This window comes from Oncorhynchus kisutch, unplaced genomic scaffold (genome assembly GCF_002021735.2).
Source record: "Oncorhynchus kisutch isolate 150728-3 unplaced genomic scaffold, Okis_V2 scaffold2244, whole genome shotgun sequence".
Lineage (NCBI taxonomy): Eukaryota > Metazoa > Chordata > Actinopteri > Salmoniformes > Salmonidae > Oncorhynchus > Oncorhynchus kisutch.
In genome coordinates, this window is record NW_022264189.1 from 26,979 (window position 1) to 33,717 (window position 6,739).

Genomic DNA, 6,739 nt, shown 5'->3' on the forward strand with positions numbered 1-6,739 from the left:
TGTGTCTGGCCCTGGTTCGTCTGGGACCTCTGGTTTTGGCAGCACCTTAATAGAAAACACACCCATCGTGTCTGTCCCGGTCCTTTGTAGTCCGAGGGTGTAAGTGCCTGCATCAGAGAGCTTAATAATTTTGATGGTTAGTAGGATTTCATCACCTTTACAAAGTTCAACAGTGCTCCCAGGTTTTCCCCATATCATGGAAAACCTATCCACCTTTGTGGGATCCCCCATGCTATAAGGATAACCTCTTCTCCAATCCCAGAACTGTCCCAAATCGGTTATCATGTAATCCCCATACGGACACCCTCCCAATTTAATATAATTTCATTTATAATTTTCGTCCACTTGTTCTGTAGACATACATTCAGCACTCCACGGGTCAGAACCTGGAATCCGCTGGTACATCACCATCTATTTCCATCGATTTCTCCAGAGTCCTGGAAATAAGGCCTCATACACAGGGAATTAGACAACAGCCCCATAAAACTAAAACAGTCACACAGGTGAATGTAGCCCATAATACAGTGATCATAATATTTTCCCCATTTTCTGAACATACTATCAAACCCAATTAATCAGAGAAGTATCCACCCCAGAGTTTTCTGTCAACCCGTGAGCCAGGGTGGTCAAACCAGCTGAGGCTTCGGGCACTGATTCGTCCGGAGCTGTGTTATTTGGGATGTCACCCACGATAAGACAGCTCAGACAAACAGCTTCCATGTGAAGCCCCACCCTTTCCCCGAGAACACATCACTTAGCAAGAGCCAGACACATCTTCACTTCTATGAACAAAAACAGGGGTGACAGGACAGGGAGGATTTTCTTCATTCGAGAGATGGCCCCCGGAATTCTGTTAATTCCAGTTCTCCTCTCGAACACTGTTTATTGTTCGATAGTGTCAGTGTGTCTTACCCTCCCGCCGTGCGATATGAATCCGGGTAGCTCTTTCAGCTAGCTGTCACCAGGAGACCTTGGTATGGTCCCCCCGACAAGCCTCTGGGACTGGATTGAGTGACTTCACCTGCAGTTCACCTATAATGCATAAAATGCTGGACATACAGGCTTGGTTAACAAACAGTTTCTCATATGTTTTATCTGATTATATCTTTAACTTCTATGCCCATTTGTTAGCTACATTTTTTTATTTTTTATTATTAGTTTCTTATCCAATAGGCCCCATCCTATCCTAGACCACAATTTACCTATCCCCCTTTTGATACCTGGCTCTGCCCAGGTAACAACCTTACCTACTCTAAATAATTACTTAGGTAAGATTAGTATATTATCCTTCTGTTCTGACATTATCATGTAGGAGCGCCCCTTTAATTTTCCACATGTCCAATTCTCCCTTTTGTCTCCACTCAGTGACTGTTATCTACACATTCTGTTATCTTTGCTCGTCCTGGCTCCCTTCTAAAACTTCTCCTCTCTGCTCTCCAACCTTCAAGGTCTCTGCAGTGCGGGGGAGGGCTCTTCTGTCTGCCTTTTCCCATGTTTCCACATTTTAACTAAATGTCTCACTGTTTGGCTTTATCTAAACTCATGGATTTTTATTTTTAGAAAAACATGTCTATGGTGGCAATTTCTAAAGTCTTTATATAGGTTAAGTAAACTCCACTATAATTAAGTTACCTTAAAAAAATAAATTAAATTTCAAAAAAAACTTTTTTAATCTTTTTATTTATTTTTTAAACAGTATTACCCATGACCACAAATTCATTATTCAAATGGCACCCCCTTGTGGCTGATCAGGCCACCCGAGAGAGCCATGAAAGCAGGTCACAGGTTACACCATCCCCCTACATTCGTGTTCCATACCATATTAGACATATTAAAGAACCCTTTATCCTTAAAATAAAATAAAAATCACTTGTGTAATTAAAACTCATAAAATAAAAAACTCATAAAGGTTCCATATGTGAGCATGCCTCTTTAAAATATTATGTCTCTGGGAACATGGAAATCCCCTTAACCCAAACATTTACTACAAAAACAAAACCTAATAATTATGATAATCCCCTCAAACTCAAATTATTTGTCTCGATGTTTCATGTCTTATTCGTGTTTCTCCAAATTGTCTCCCAAAAATACTTCTTAAATACCCAGCCATTAGACAGACACACACAACTGTGATAAATGTGCACTGTCCCTTTAACATAAAAACCTCAGCCTGCAATCCACTCTGCGGGCCTTTCATAGTTCTCCATAATGAAAACAGATTCTAATGTTAGTATACCTTGACCTCCTGTTTAATTTCAATGATGTTATCTGAACAATCAAACCAAAATCAATACCCGGGAAGTACTTGTGTAAATGAATTAAAATAACTAAATAATTTGGTTAGAACACCACTCCCGTCTTACATCGACCACACCCTTCGCCCCGTACCTAGTGTACAGCTTATCTATTACTCAGTGGCTCCATTAATGTTTAACGTAAGTATGTTCAGATGTTGATTATGTAATTGTACAATATTAGTATAGGTCAAACCTCATAATATAAATCTACAAAAATAATTTTACGTTAATAGAGTTTAACACTCTTTCCAACAGTCATGCACCCCCCTCAATATTCTATGATATAACTCTCATCAGCAAGCCTGCGACTTTTTCAACATTCTCACCGGTACCAGCTCCAACTGAAATACCTAATGTACCACACTCGCTTGGTCCCCGACCTCATTCATACCGATATTAGTCCCCGACTGAATATCAAGCGTATTTCATGCACACGATTTGAGTCTCACAAATCTTCATTTACGCCAGTAAGCTTCAATCTACACCATACACACACAAATCTTCATTCACCCCAGCAAGCAGACCAGTGGGAGACGCAATGGCCCCGCCTTCTGTTCATTCTCTGTTTGGTCCCTTGGTTCTTAAATACATGGCTTTTATTTCTTTCAACTTCCTTGTCTCTGGCCTCCTGCAACGTCCCTCTCAACTCACATTCCATTGTTTTCAGCTGGGCCCCTGTTGGCGGCCCCCCTCCTAGATAACCTGCTTGTGTCCATCTTAACTTCAATCCCTCCCAAACTTTCTTTATATGCTTCCATTGTTCCTTTCCCCCTGATCTATATTCTATTTTTTGTTCTAGGAACTCATTAAACCTCAGCTTTGGAGTATTGGGGGTCGCCATTGTGAATTTGCTTTAAACGTAATTTAATTTAATTCAATCGGAATTTAATCGTAGTTTTAATCAAAATTCTCTCCTTCTATCTGAATATAGTTAGCATATACTTCGCCCGACGTTGATTAATACCCACGATGTATTCGAAGAGACACTGCTGCTCGTGCTCTGTCTTATCTCTGAGCTTCTCCTTCGTATATTCAGTTTGAGGAAAAAAACGAATGGGTTGGTATAGCATTTGTGGAGCGCACAACCAAGGGATCTATTCGACTATTTAGTCTCAATATTTAAATATTATATTCAGATATTATTTCAATTATACATCAGTCATTTCGTTCCTGATTATACATTTAACACAAAAGTCATAGGTACATACAATATAGAAGTTTCGGATTTATCCAATACCCCTTATTATAATTCTATCTCTCTCCCTCTATCTAACCACCAACAATCTTAATGGAAACAATTACAACCACATTGCATTTTAATATAAACAGTTACAAATAGACAAAACAAGACAAAACAACACGTTATATCTCTGACCCCTGAAAGCCGATCCTTATCAGTGAATTTCTATCAGACTGAGCCGTACCGGGTCGCGGGACAAAATTACAATTTATCCCCTCGGCGCCAGATTTAATGAATAGTAATTAACTACCCCCTTACTGATCTCTATTCCTGATCCCTATCGAGCTGACCCCTATCAGAATTATTACACATGTCCGACCCCTATCGGTGAAACTCTATCAGACTGAGCCGTACCGGGTTGCGGGACAAAATTACAATTTATCCCCTCGGCGCCAGATTTAATGAATAGTAATTAACTATCCCCTTACTGATCTCTATTCCCGACCCCTATCGGAACTATCCAGGCCTTAAAAGTGATCACTCATCATTGAAAGCTATCAGACTGTGCTGACCGGGTCACGGGTCACAAAATTACAATTTATCCCCTCGGCGCCAGATTTAATGAATAGTAATTAACTATCCCCTTACTGATATCTCATCAATGATTTATATCACACCGGCCGTCGCCGGTTCGTTACTACATATGTTCACTACACTGTTCTTTCGACTCGTCAGCAAATTATAAATTTACACAAGAATTCATACTTACTCGGAAATACTGATCAAAATTTAGACAGACTATACGACAATACGCAAAGTTTGATTTAACAGGCTTTGCTTACCTTATTTATGGTGCACCTTTAGATCAGTTTCCCGAGTTGAGCAGAAATGTTGTCCTCCCCCGAAAGTCTTCACCTGTCCTCCGTGAACCGTCCTTTCACCAACTCGCCCTCTCACACCCAAATCAACTCACTTCGACTGGATCGTTAGTAAACTATCCTCTGCCTACCAAGTTCTGTTAGAAATTAGATATGTAGACGGGCGAGTCGGTCAAGGATCGATTCAGACAAGGTGGTAAATTGTATGACAAGCGACTGTTTATTCAGAGTGAAGATATCTAGAACAGCGTAATTACGGCTCCCCCGTTAGTTCGTACGGAACGGCAGGCAAAGAGACCGTTACAATCAGTACACAAGTAGGTTGATTCTGGAAGATCGGATCTTTGGATTGGTTCAGCTGGGGTGTAGTCTGTAGTCTTCCGCCATTGGCTCAGTTGTCTGTCCGTCATCGTAGAATCCTCTTCGGGCACACAATGTTCAGCTACAAAGGAGATTATGTGTGTGAGCTGGTTTTGGCAGTTAGTGTAATGCGGGAGCTATCCTGTAGGGGACCCCACAGGCTTTACTTTGAGTTGTAGCCCTGTATTAGCAATAGGTTGGTCACCTGCATAAGAAATAGCATTTCTCTACAGGGACCATTTTGAAACAAAATAGTAAAATAATTTCTTTGTGGGAAGCATTACATACATTTTTGTGTGAAATCATACAAATCTGCCATTTCAATGAAAATACAGTACTGCATTCAAAAACCCATCTCGTAGAATTTGATTAGGGTTATTAGTCACAATTTGCAGGAGTAGAAAGGTTCATGTTCCCTTACAGAGTTCAAGTATGCCCCATAACTTCCTCCAGTAGCCTCTAACATCAACCTAACTCCAAACTGCAGTAGTGAGTGAAACTCGTCTATAGTTGATGCGTGATAGTCGTGCTGGTTTGCAGCATATGCATTCTCCATATTGTGTCAACATGCGCCAGACTGTACAAAACCCACTCAAACGTGTTTCTGTAAAACACGAGTAGCAGCAGAGAAAAAAAAAGATTTCAGTACAAATAAATAGGATCGATTGAGCATGTCACACCTGAAGAAAGGACTCTCACAATGGCCGTCTTCGACACTCTGCCAGCTGACATCCAAGCAGGTGAGTAACACTTAGAGAGCACTCTGACAGGTGCCGTTTGTCATGACATCTTAGCAGAACCTTTCAACTGGCCAGTGTTAAGAAGCTACAGTTTACATCCTGATCCTCTTTTTTCCCTTTCCAGAGGATGTTGCTGTGGTCATCCCGGATGTCACCCCACACCATGCAGAGCTAGGAAAGGGGCAGTCCGGTGATTATTTTGCAGGCTTTGGAGGGCAGTGTGCTGCTGCGCCTGCCACAAGGAAGAGGAAGAACAATATTAATTATTCATCAGACCTTCAGAAATGGGATTGAACCATAGACCATTAAATTATTTGCATTATAATTGAACTCAATTCTGCTTTTCTTCTGTTTACTACTTAATTTCAGAATTTCGAAATAATTCGAATAATTGACTTTGTACATTAAAAAATATATGTATTATTTGACAACAAAAAACAGAGGGTGCTCAACCAACGTTGAGTTGAGGTGCAGCCAAAAATTTGATCATCATCATAGAAAAGGAAAAAGCCCAACTCTTGCTCACTATAAAAAATGCATTGTTTTATTCAGGCAAGGTTAAAGATTAACGTTTCGGCCTAGTCTATGATGATATGCAAGTTGACTTAGCACATCTATTTCCTTCTTAAAATGTCAACATTCTGGAAAGTAGAGTTGTGCAAAAGCTAATTTCACAACTAAATACACTCATCAGAAAATGTGGGGATTAACTTCAGAGCGAATGCATTTCAAGTATTAGCTCTACCGTAGAGGCACATCCCCTTACTATATAATAGCAGGGTTGCCATTTTGAGAACCTCCAGTGAAAGAACCTTCCCATGGTACCAGCTATCTTTCAGAAATGCACGGATGGGATTTGAACCCATGATCTTCGGTTTACAAGACCGACACCTTACCGCTTGGCCACCATGCCACTCTATGCTGCAAGATATTTATCAATATTCTGGAAAGTAGTAGTTGTGTAATGTGAATTTGGCACACAAATAACATCTCTGTTTCCTGTGAGAATTTCAACATTCTGGAAAGTAGGAGTTGTGTAATGTGAATTTGGCACACAAATACTCAGTGGAGAACCTTGGGATTGAACCAAGTACTAAAATAGCATGCACTCCCCCTCTGAGCTTCGATACAATTTTATTTGCAGATAAAATGCAATATTAATACAATGTACTTTTTATATACACCACTCCATTGAAACTAGCAAATTATTTAGCACGTCTCAGTTTCCTGCTGAGAATTTCAATTATCCTGGAAAGTAGGATATGGGCCATTGCAAAAGCTTTA

At 40.3% G+C, this 6,739-nt stretch overlaps 1 non-coding gene across 1 annotated transcript; it reads right to left on the minus strand.

Moving 5' to 3' along the window:
- Positions 1-6,296: 6,296 nt before the first annotated feature.
- On the minus strand, positions 6,297-6,368 carry trnat-ugu (transfer RNA threonine (anticodon UGU)). The gene has a single exon. It is a non-coding gene; the product is annotated as a tRNA-Thr (tRNA).
- Positions 6,369-6,739: the final 371 nt, after the last annotated feature.